Consider the following 12408-nt stretch of genomic DNA (forward strand, 5'->3'; position numbering starts at 1 on the left):
CTCTCCTAGCTGCCAAAGGCATATTCTAGTCTCAGTTGCATTTCTGTCTCTTTCTTGCATGTAATCACTTAAGTAATCACCTTGGTAAGGTTCCAACATAGGTGGAACCAGACCAGACCCAATACTGAAGACCACAGAGACTTCAACTAGACTCTTGAAGGATCTCCTTCAAGGAGACACCTGGGAATCTCTACCCTACCACTCCCTAAAGTGAAAACAATTTTAAACATTCATTTTTGGGTAAGATTTGAATTTCTACAAGTTATTGCCTTCCTTCCCTCTTCCATTCCCCTGAAATCAAATAACTATGATAATCATATTTCCATATTAGTCATGTGGAAAAAAGAAGCAGAACAAAAGGGAAAAACATGAGAGGGGAAAAAACATAAAACAAAGTCTAAAAATTTAAAATACTATGTTTTGCAATTAGCAATTTTAGCAAATTGGCAGGATATAAAATAAACCCTCATAAATCCTCAACTTTTCTATATATGTCTAGCAAGATACATCAGAAAGAACTAGAAAGAGAAATCCCATTCAAAGTAAGCTCAGACAATATAAAATACTTGGGAGTCTATTTGCCAAGGCAGACTCAGAAATTTTTTGAAAACTATTATAAAACACTTCTCACACAAATTAAATCAGATTTAAATAACTGGGCAAATATCAACTGCTCATGGATAGGTCGAGCTAATATAATAAAAATGACAATTCTCCCAAAACTAAACTACCTGTTTAGTGCCCTACCAATCAAAATTCCAAAAAATTACTTTAATGAGTTAGAAAAAATTGTAAGTAAATTCATATGAAGAAATAAAAAGTCAAGAAATTCCAGGAACTTAATGAAAAAAAGTGCAAAAGAAGGTGGCTTAGCCCTACCTGATCTGAAATTATATTATAAAGCATCAGTCATCAAAACTGGTATTAACTAAGAAACAGAGAGGTGGACCAGTGGAATAGACTAGGTGCAAAAGCAGGAGACGATTATAGTAATCTGCTGTTTGATAAATCCAAAGAGTCCAGCCATTGGGATAAAAACTCCCTCTTTGATAAAAACTGCTGGGATAATTGGAAGTTAGTGTGGAAGAAACTTAGATTAGACCAACACCTCACACCCTTTACCAAGATAAGATCCAAATGGTTACAGGTCTTAGACATAAAAGCCAATACTATAAGCAAATTAGAAGATCCAGGACTAGTTTACCTGTGAGATCTATGGAAAGGAGAGCAGTTTATGACTAAGGAAGAGTTAGAAAACATCACAATTAGATGATTTTGATTACATTAAAGTAAAAGTCTTTTGCACAGATAAAACCACATAACCAAGATCAAAAGCAATGTAGTAAATTGGGAAACAATCTTTACAACTAACGATTCTGACAAAGGACTCCTTTCTAAAATATACAGAGAACTGAGTCATATTTTTAAAACAAAAAGCCATTTTGCAATTGACAAATGGTCAAAGGATATGCAATTCTACCAAAATTAAACTTCTTGTAACTTTTTAAAATAAATTTTTATTTTCTTTACACCCTTGGTTTCCTGGGTCTGAATAATACCAATCAAAATTCTAAAAAATTACTTTAATGAGTTAGAAAAAGTTGTAAGCAAATTCACATGGAGAAATTAAAAAGTCAAGAATTTCCAGGGATTTAATGAAAAAAAAGTACAAAAGAAGGGGGCTTAGCCCTACCCCCAATCTAAAATTATGTTATAAAGCAACAGGCCTCAAAACTGTTTGGTACTGGCTAAGAAATAGTTGTGGATCAGTGGAATAGACTAGGTGCAATGGCAGGAAACGATTCTAGTAATCTGCTGTTTGATAAACCCAAAGAGTCCAGCTATTGAGATAAAAACTCTCTTTGATAAAAACTGCTGGGAAAATTGGAAGTTAGTATAGAAGAAACTTAGGTTAGACCAACACTTCACACCCTTTACCAACATAAGATCCAGGGGGCGGCTAGGTGGCATAGTGGATAAAGAACCGGCCTTGGAGTCAGGAGTACCTGGGTTCAAATCCGGTCTCACACTTAATAATTACCTAGCTGTGTGGTCTTGGGCAAGCCACTTAACCCCATTTGCCTTGCAAAAAGCTAAAAAAAAATAAGATCCAAATGGATACAGGATTTAGACAAAAAAATAATACTACAAGCAAATTAGAAAATCAAGGATTAGTTTGCCTGTCAGATCTATGGAAAGGGGAGCAGTTTATGACTGAGGAAGAGATGGAGAACATCACCAAAAACAAATTAGATGGTTTCGATTACATTAAATTAAAAAGCTTTTGCATGGATAAAACCACTGTAACCAAGATCAAAAGAAATGTAGTAAACTGGGAAACAATCTTCACAACTAGTATTTCTGACAAAGGACTCATTTCTAAAATATACAGAGAACTGAGTCATATTTTTTAAAAAAAAGCCATTCCCCAGTTGACAAATGGTCAAAGGATATGCAAAGGCAATTTACAGATGAAGAGATCAAAGCAATCCATAGTCATATGAAAAAATGCTCTAAATCATTACTTATTAGAGAAATTCAAATTAAAGCTTCTCTGAGGTACCACCTCACACATCTCAGACTGGCCAATATGACCAGAAAGAATTATGATCATTGGTGGAAGGGCTGTGGGAAATCTGGAACACTATTACATTGTTTTTGGAGCTGTGAACTCATCCAACCTTTCTGGAGAGAAATTTGGAACTATGCCCAAAGGGCGACAAAAATGTGCATACCCTTTGATCCAGCAATACCGCTACTGGGTCTATACCCTGAAGAGATGAGGAAAAAGGGTAAAAACATCACTTGTACACAAATATTCATAGCAGCCCTGTTTGTGGTGGCAAAGAATCGGAAAACAAGTAAATGTCCTTCAATTGGGGAATGGCTTAGCAAACTGTGGTCTATGTATGTCATGGAACACTATTGTTCTATTAGAGACCAGGAGGGATGGGAATTCAGGGAAGCCTGGAGGGATTTGCATGAACTGATGCTGAGTGAGATGAGCAGAATCAGAAAAACACTGTACACCCTCACAGCAACATGGGGGTGATGATCAACCTTGATGGATTTGCTCAATCCATCAGTGCAACAATCAGGGACAATTTGGGGCTGTCTGCAATGGAGAATCCCATCTGTATCCAGAGAAAGAAGCGTCGAGTATCAACAAAGTTCAAGGACTATTCCCTTTAATTTAGGAAAAAAGTCTGATATCTTATTGTCTGATCTTGTTATCTCTTATGCTTTTTGTTTCTTCCTTAAGGATATGATTTCTCTCTCATCACACTCAATTTGGATCAATGTACAACATGGAAACAATGTAAAGACTGAAAAATTGCTTTCTGTGGGGGTGGGGGAGGGAAGTAAGATGGGGGAAACTGTAAAACTCAAAATAAATAAAAATCTTTAATTAAAAAAAGAAAAAGAAAAGAAAATAGTATATATCTGTCTACTTTCAGAATCCATAGTTCCTTCTCTGAATATAAATAGTGCTTTCCATCATAAGTCCTTTAGAATGCTCTTTTTTTTATTGTACTGCTAAGATGAGCACTTCCAACACAGTTGATCATCATACAATGAAGCTGTCCTTGTGAACAATGTTCTTCTGGTTCTGCTCACTTTACTTGGCATCAGTTCATGCAAGTGTTTCCAGGCTTTTCTAAAATTCTACCATTGATAGTTTTTTACAAAACAATAGCATTCCATCACATTTATAGAGAAGAACCAGCCATTCTGCAATTGATAGAAATTCCCTCAATTTTTGTCATTACAAAAAAGAACTGCCATAAATATTTTCCCTGTGTGAATTTTTTACTCTTTACTATGATCTCTTTGGGATACAGTTTAGTAGTGGTATTTCTGGATCAAAGGGTAAGATGTTTTATTGCCTTTGAGTATAGTTTCAAATTGCTTTCCTGAAAGGTTGGATCAGTTCATAACTTCACCAACAATGCATTAGTGTCTCATTTTTCCCACATCCCTTCCAAAATTTATTATTTTCCTTTTATGACATACTGACAAAACTGATAGATGTGAGATAGTACCATTGTTATTTTAATTTCTATTTTTAATCAATAATGATTCAGATCATTTTATCTTATGGCTGTAGGTAGCTTTGATTTCTTCATCTGAAAACTGTCTGTTCATATTTTTGATCCTAATGTTTATAGCTAAACCCAAATGTTAACTATTCCTACTCTCACCCTAATCCCAAACTGACATCATTTCCTTTCGTTTCTAACCCTAACCTGAAATCGGACCAGATGCCCATCAACTTTTCCTTTTCATTCATTCAGAAATGCATTAAATCTATTAGTGAGTCATTCTTTGGGATCAAAATGAGGAAAAAGTGCTCTGGGAACCAAGTGAAAAGAAGGCTATGAGCTTACAAGTTACAAAGCACTAGGAAAATATGAATTTTACAGACTTTAACACTGGAGGCAAATAGGGAGTTATAGAGATCAAGGGCAGTTATCAAAAGACTGGGGTGACCCAGGACAATCTCTCAGGACTGGAGCTGATGGGGGCTCTATAATTATAGTCTAGCTCGCCCCTTGTGGAAATGTTAGATATAGCAGCTTGAGTAGCTAATCCAGTTGCTTCCTCAACAACCAACCCTCATCCCAGCCATGTGACCCCTGAAGAACTCTCTGCCTCTGGGTATATGTATAACAATTTAAAGAGTGATAAAGGGACCTCAGAGTTTTCCCAATGCAATTGCCTTGTTTTTCAGATGAAGAAACTAAAGCAAGGAACTCATCAGTGATTTGCCCAAGGTCACACAGGTATAATACAATCAGAACTTGATTTCTACCCTAAGTCTTTTACTTGTCAATTCAGGCAGACAGTCAATAAACCTTTATCTAGCACCTACAGTGGGTCAGACCCTGTGCCAAGTAGCAGTGTTACAAAGAAAGGCAAAACCAGTCCCTGTCCTCAAGGAAATCCTAGTCTGATGGAAGGGCCAAACATGGAAGACACTATGTGCATAGAAGAGAAATACAAAAATCAATGGAAGATCATCTCAGAGGGAAGGCACAAAAGTGGGTGGATGGGATATCAGGAAAGGTCTCTGGCAGAAGATGGATTTAAGCTAGATCTAGACTGAAGGCAGGGAAGGCAGAGAACAGAAGTGCACATTACATACCTGGTAGAAAGTCCAGGAAAAAGTGGAGAGTGGAGAAGTGGGGTCCTGTAGGAAGAACATTTCTAAGTCCCGTGGCCTCCATTCAAAAGTAAGTGGAATGGAGTAAAGAATAAGAAGACTGGCAAAGGTGGAAGGAGTTGTCTTACAAAGAGCTTTAAAGAACAAATGAATTTTCTTTTTATTCCAGGAGAGGATGATGAGACCTTGTAGTCTATTGATTGGGGGGGGGGGCTTGTTTGTGATAGGATCAGATCTTTAATCTGGGAAGAACCCTTTGGCAGCTGAGTGGAAGTTGGACTGAAGTGAATAGAGACTTAAGGCAGAGAGACCCCCATGGTCCAGGAAATAGAGGAGTTTTCTTCACTCTGTTTTTTCATTGTCTAGATAGATAGAACAATCTCTTTGGAGTAGCCATAGATTTTCCTTCAGAGGCTCTTTTGTGTTGATCTGATCTGTGTGATGTCCTATGGGAATGTGAGGAGTTGGAGAACCTACCATTCAAAGAGGATTATTCTTTTGTTGGATTCAAGGCAAAAACAGATTACATGCTGCTGGCAGATTGGTGCAGCTGAACATGAATAACATTGGACACCCAACGTTCTGCTGTCTGATTTCAGCCTTCTTATTTACTATGACCTTACAGATGATAGTCCATTTCCTTCCCTATAAAAGAATGGGTATAAATGATGTCTAAAACGTTGTGTCTACTTCAGATGACTAAAGATGAAAATATGTTTTTGTTTTATATTTCATTTCAAGGCAGTCCTCTGCACTTCATGGAAAATGTATCCATTATGTCCATCAAAGAATTTTCTTCTAAATGTGATAACTATTTTGATGAGAGCCTTCAATGACACATTTAATTCTTCTGAATCAGATACTTTTAAAAAATGATTGACAGGAAATATCATGAGCTCTCATATGTTATTCTTTTCAGCCAGTTACCTGAGATATGTGCTTTGATCCTATGTTGTAAAGTCCTGCTCTCTCACCTTTTTTGTTTCTTTTTCCCCCAATTACATGTTAAGGTAGTTTTCAACATTCATCCTTTTGCAAGTTTATGAGTTCCACATTTTTCTACCACCATCCCTTCCCTTCTCTCCCCATGGAAGCTAACAATCTGATATAGATTGTATGGGTACAATTGTATTTAACACATTTCCATACTACTCATGTTGTGAAAGAGGAATTAGAAATTTATGATCTAGACACCATCTCACACCCTTTACCAAAACAAGGTCAAAATGGGTACAGGATTTAATCTTAAGGGCAATACCATAGACCAATTAACAGGTCAAGAAATATTTGTTCTGTCAGATCTAGGGAAAGAGGAGAAATTTTTTTTTTACCAAACAAGAAATAGAGAGCATTATAAATCGCAAAATGGCTGATTTTGCCTATATTAAATTTAAAAGTTGTTGCACTAATAATCCTAGTGTAAACAAGATTAGAAGGATAACACATGGTTGGGAAACAATTTTCAATTGTGTTTCTGATAAAGGACTCATTTCTAAAGTATATAAAGAACTGAATCAAATTTATAAGATTACAAATTATTGCCCATTTGATAAATGTCAAAGTTTTCAGATGAACAAGTTAAAGCAATTTTAAGTTATATGAAAATTTTTCCAAATAATTATTGATGAGAGAAATGCAAATTAAGACAGTTTGGAGGTACCACCTCACACCTATTAGATTGGGTATGATGAGAAAAAAGGAAAATGATCAGTATTGGAGGGGGGTGGGAAAATTGGAACACTGATGGGACAGTAGTGGTTGATGGAGTTGTGAACTGATTCAGTCATTCTAGAGAACAATCTGGAACCATCCCCAAAGGGCAATAAAACTGTATATACTCTTTGATCCAGCCATACCAACACTAGGTCCATATCCCAAAAAGATCATTTAAAAATGGAAAAAATCTCACTTGTTCTTAATAACAGAATTGGAAATTGAAGGGATGCTCATCAATTGAGGAATTGTTGAACAAGTAATGGATTATGAATATTATGGGGCACTATTGATCTGTAATAAATCATTTTATTTATTTTTTAAATTGACATTTTATTTTGTTTATCCAATTATATACAAATCAGTTTTCAATATTCATCCATTTGCAAGTTTATGAATTCCACTTTTTTCTACCAGCCTCCCTTCCCTTCCCCCTCCCCATGGCAGCAAACAACCTGGTCAAAGTTTTACATATGCAATCATATTTAGCATATTTCCTTATTTATCATGTTGTAAAAGAGGAATTAGAACTAAAGTAAAAGAAAAAAACATAAGAAAGTAAAAGCATAGAAGAAATTTTTAAAAAGTGAAGATATATGCTTTGCTCTACATTCAGACTTCTTTTCACTAGAATGGTATTGCCCATAGCATGTCTCTCAGGATTGTCCTTGATCTCAGACTGCTGAGAGGAGTTGCATCCATCATAGTTAATCATCTCAAAATGTTGTTGTCAATGTGTCCAATATTCTCTTGTTTCTGCTCACTTCATTCAGCCTCAGTTCATGTAAGTCTTTTCATGCTTTTCTAAGGTCTGCCTACTCATCATTCCTTTCAGAGCAATAGTGTTCCATATTGTTCAAATAGCAAAACTTTCTTGGTCATTCTCCAATTAATGGGCATCTCCTCAATTTCTAACTCTTTGACACTACAAGTGGAACTGCTAAGATTTTTTCCCCCATGTGGGTCTTTTCCTCTTTATTATGATCTCTTTGGAATTCTCTCTCATTTTTAATAGAATCTATCTTCTAGGTATGCAGTGACTATTCTTATAATGATTTTTCAAGGATAGGACATCAGGGTGATAGGTTGCTAATAGTTCTTTTTGTCTTCTTCATTGCCTTTACTTATTTGGCATGATGGTGGTGAAATACTCAGAAACTTTTCATTTCTTTTGGAATTCATTTCTTTTGGAAGCACCCCTAATTTGAAGGATCTTAATAATTGAGGCTTTCAGGAAATAGTTCAATGAAAAATCACAGCAGAGTCCATTCAATGCCACAAAATTATCATGAAAACAACAATAAAAATGGGAAAAAAAGGCACAAAAGTGTCTGAAATTCTCAAGGGAGGAAATGTGAACCCAAAGAAGAAGTCTATCATAATGAGATTTAAAGGAGATGGGATGCAAGGTTTACTGGCTCAAGTCTGGAGGAGTAGCTACTGGGAATGTCAAACCTGGCGGGAGGAAAAGGGGGAACTGCGGCATCTCCAACATTGAGGAAAAAATGAACTGGAAAGGCAATGGCAAGAACCACAGGGCCAGAAACTTCCCTTAACATCATAAAAGCACTGAAAGAATTTTTGAGAGAAATAGAATTAGGTAAATGTGAACAGAATCTTATTAAAAAGTTGGGAGGGTTAGGTTGGACTAAAATTAAGTAACTATTTTGTTGGCTTCTCATTCTGATACTGTCATGGATTCCTTGAAAGATTGTAATTGAGTCCTAATAACAGCTGAACAATCTATGAAAATGAGAAAACTAAGTCATTTAGAAACATGTTTAAAAATGAGTAGAAAATATAAACATACTTGATTGATGCAAAGCAGAGTGATTGTAGCGGATGGCATCCTGGCAGGAAGGAAGAGGAAAGCAAAACTACATCATTGTGAAATGGAGAAACATTCAAAGAAATACAAGGCAGACAAAAGTGACAGATTATGAGGACAGATCTAGGAGTAAAACATCTAAGAATTATTGTTGGTCCTTTAAGCTCCCTTCAAAGAAGGACATTTGGGGAGTTGGGTGGTGTAGTGCAGGAAGAGGGACCTGAGTTCACATACAGCCCCACATACTTGACAGACACTAGCTGTGGGAACCTAAGCAAGTCAAACAGTTAACCCCAAATCTCTCCCTCTACCCCCACACCCCCACAATAAGCTGTTCCAAGTGTGCCTTGTTTCTGTGGGATAGTCTCTTCCCAATACTTCCCATGGGATTATACCCAGAAGACTTCTGCTGCCAGGTAACCTCTAGGTCACACAACCAGAGGAATGAGTGGAATGATTACTAGTGACTCAGAGTGGAGAGCCTGGGTGGAAGTGCCCAGGCAAGGCTGCCATGCTTCTTGTCTTAGGGGTTCTTTCTGTCTTTGGCTGCTGGCTTGATCAACGTATCATGTGTTTCTCTCAGGATGGAGGAAAATGTTCAGTATTATTTTACTGGATAGATCTCTTTTTCTTAGAAATTTCTGCAAAATTTGGTATAACCACCACAAGAAGCCTCCCAGAGTTTCCATCTTGTACATTCTCCTATTCATTGATACCCCTTCCTAAATTAGTGATGGAATTTAAGTGTTTTAAAAATTAAATTATATTTGAATTATTTTAAATAAAACTTATTTGTTATCAATTTGTTTTTTCTCTTTCCCACCTTCCTTCTCTCCTTTCCCCCACCATAACCCCAATAAAAGTGAAAACCCAAACCCTTGTAATAGACATAAATCCAACAAAAAACATTTCCCATATTAGAATGTCCTCTTTCTGAATATTTAGTCCATTATCTGAGGGAGGTAGTATTCTCTGTCCTTGCTCCTCTAGCATCAAGGTTGATCATTGTGTAAATCAGAATTTGTAAGGTTTTCAAAATTGTTTATTTTTTCAATGTTTTTCTTGTACAAATTATTCTGCCCATTTCACTCGGCATCATTTCATTCGACATCATTTCACACAAGGCTTCTCTGGTTACTCCAAAAGCATTACTTTCATCATTATTTGTATAAAAATTTTTGTTTAGTCAGTCTAAAACTGATTCAGTTTCCAGCTGTTTTGCAATTACAAAAGTGTATTATAGGGGCAGCTAGGTGGTGCAATGAATAGAGCACCGACCCTGGAGTCAGGACCTTGAATTGAAATTGGAACTCAGACATTTACTAATTACCTAGCAGTGTGATCTGGGGCAAGTCACTTAACCCCATTGCCTGGCAAAAACCTAAAAAAAGGGTATTATAATTTAAAAATATGTATGTTTATATAATTTATATATATTATACACACATACATATATGTTAAACCCTTTTTTCTTTCTTTGATCTCTTTGTGATAGAGACTTAAAAGTGGTCCTGCTCTGTAAAAAGGAAAGTATAATAGAATAATTTCTGAAACTTAGTCCCAGACAGCCTCAATTTACAGCCTTACCCAAAGGGCACCATTGTATCTGTTTACCTGCAGCCCCTCAACATTTGACATTTTCTTTTTTGGACAATGAGCACATGGATCCTTCACACCCCTAATCCCTGGAAATGGCTCTAGAGACCAGCCTTTCCTGGTAATACTCGTCTCCTGGAAGTTGGTAGAGTTGGCTTCCCTAATCTCAAAGTAGGCTTCTGTATTGTGGCCCCTGTAGTCCTTGTCCTCAGCCAAATCCATTACTACCTCAGCTTTTCTTTTTAGGGAGCTGTTTTCTAGCTGTTTCCCCTCCCTGTTGGATATCCAGCATGGGCCTCACTCTGCCTCTGTCTTTCCCCGGCTGTCTGGCTCTTTCCTTCCTTCTTCTCTGGCTATCTCTGCCACCTTTGTTTTCCTCCCTCACCATATGCTGGGCTCCGGTTCTCAGTGCTCCCTTTGGAGCTGCACCACCCTCTAGGAACCGGAGCCTAGTGTCTAGAATGGGTCCCTGCTTCCTCCAGTTAACATGCTCCCGGTTCCCCGCACCCGCAGGCAACAATTTCTTGAAACTCCTGTTAAGCAATAGGAAGCTGTAAGCTTGGGGTGCGGGATGCTTTGTCTTCCTCTCCTAGCTGAAGGAGTGGGCAGAGGAAACGGCCTCTTCACTTGCACATATGGATCCTGGTGTGGCTGCCTGGCCCGGGTCCAGGCTCCGGGAGCCCCGGTTCATCTCCGTGGGCTACACAGACGAAGTGGAGTCCATGCGCTTCGACAGCGGCAGCGCGAGAGCGAGGGCGGAGCCGCGGGCGCCGAGGATGGAGCGGGTGGTCCAGGTGGACCCCAAGTACTGGGAACACGGGGCGTAGATCGCGAGGACCCACGCACGGCTGTACCGAATGAACCTGGAGCCTACCACCAGAGCGAGGGCGGTGCGTGACGGGGGGTCTGCCGGGGGCGGGGAGGAGGCACGGGGCCAGGCGGTCCCAGGACCACCGTCTGCTCCCAGGGCGCACGAGGATGGCGGACAGAGGCCGAAGTGGCTCCTGCGGAGTCATCCCAGGTGGGGCGGGATACGGGGTCTGGCCAGGCCCGCGAGGTGCGAGGGGTGGCAAATCTGACCCACGCTGACCCGTGACGGGGGGTGGGGGGCAGGCGTCCACACTCTCCAGTTTTCGCACGGCTGCGAATTCTCCCCGACGGCCGCTTCCAGCGAGGGGCTGGACAATTCGCCTACGACGGGAGGGACTCCCTGGCCCTGGGCACCGAGACCTGGACCTGGCGGGTGCTGGCGCCCCAGGCGGAGATGGCCAAGCGCAAGTGGGAGCCGGCGAGCCAAGCAGACAGATGGAAAGTCTATCTAGGGCCACTGTGTGATCAGGGGGTTCACAAGTACCTGAAGGTCGGAAAGGAGGTGCTGACCAGGAGAGGTACTGCCTGCCCCACCTCCGTGTGTTCCCCAGTCCAGGCCCCCCTCAACCCTTCTCCTCTCCCCCTGAAGCCTCACCCCCAGATCCCGACCCCTAGGGACCCGTGGTGCCTCAGCGCCTGAAAGATGGACTATTTCCCCTCACCCCATGTGGCTTTGTGTCCCTGGAGGGGAGGGGAAAGGGAGAACCTGGCAATGCCTCTGACCTTTGCCCTCAGAACCTCCTTCTAGCCGAGGGACCTTCCACACTACCCAATGGGGAGGTGACCCTGACCTGCCGGGTTCGGGGCTTTTACCCCTCGGACATCTCTCTGACTAGGCTGAGGGATGAGGAGGAACAGCTCCGGGACAGAGTTCATTGAGACCAGGCCTGGGGGAGACGGAACCTTCCAGAAGTGGGCAGCTGTGTGGGTGTCCCTGGGCCAGGAGGGGAACTACACATGCCCAGTTCAACGTAAGGGCCTGCCTGAGTCCCTCATGCTGAAATGGGGTAAGACGTGTGTGGGGGGGGCAGGGCTGGGAGAAGAGTAGAGGGACAGGGAGTGACTGAGGAGACCTGGGAAGGGCAGAGGACTTTCAGGCCATGGGGAGGGGCGCAGGGCCTTTTACTTTCCTGTTTTGGAGTCACCATCCTCATCTGCCTGGATCATCATAGGGTTCATAGCTGGGATCATCTTCCTCACTGTAGTCATTTGGGCAGTTAGGAGCCACAGAAGATAG

The 12408-nt window shown here is 40.3% G+C and overlaps 1 pseudogene; it reads left to right on the forward strand.

The window, feature by feature from the left end:
* Nucleotides 1-10936: 10936 nt before the first annotated feature.
* On the forward strand, nt 10937-12408 carry LOC141510063 (saoe class I histocompatibility antigen, A alpha chain-like; annotated as a pseudogene).

This window comes from Macrotis lagotis, chromosome 1 (genome assembly GCF_037893015.1).
Source record: "Macrotis lagotis isolate mMagLag1 chromosome 1, bilby.v1.9.chrom.fasta, whole genome shotgun sequence".
In the NCBI taxonomy this organism is placed as follows: Eukaryota; Metazoa; Chordata; class Mammalia; order Peramelemorphia; family Peramelidae; genus Macrotis; species Macrotis lagotis.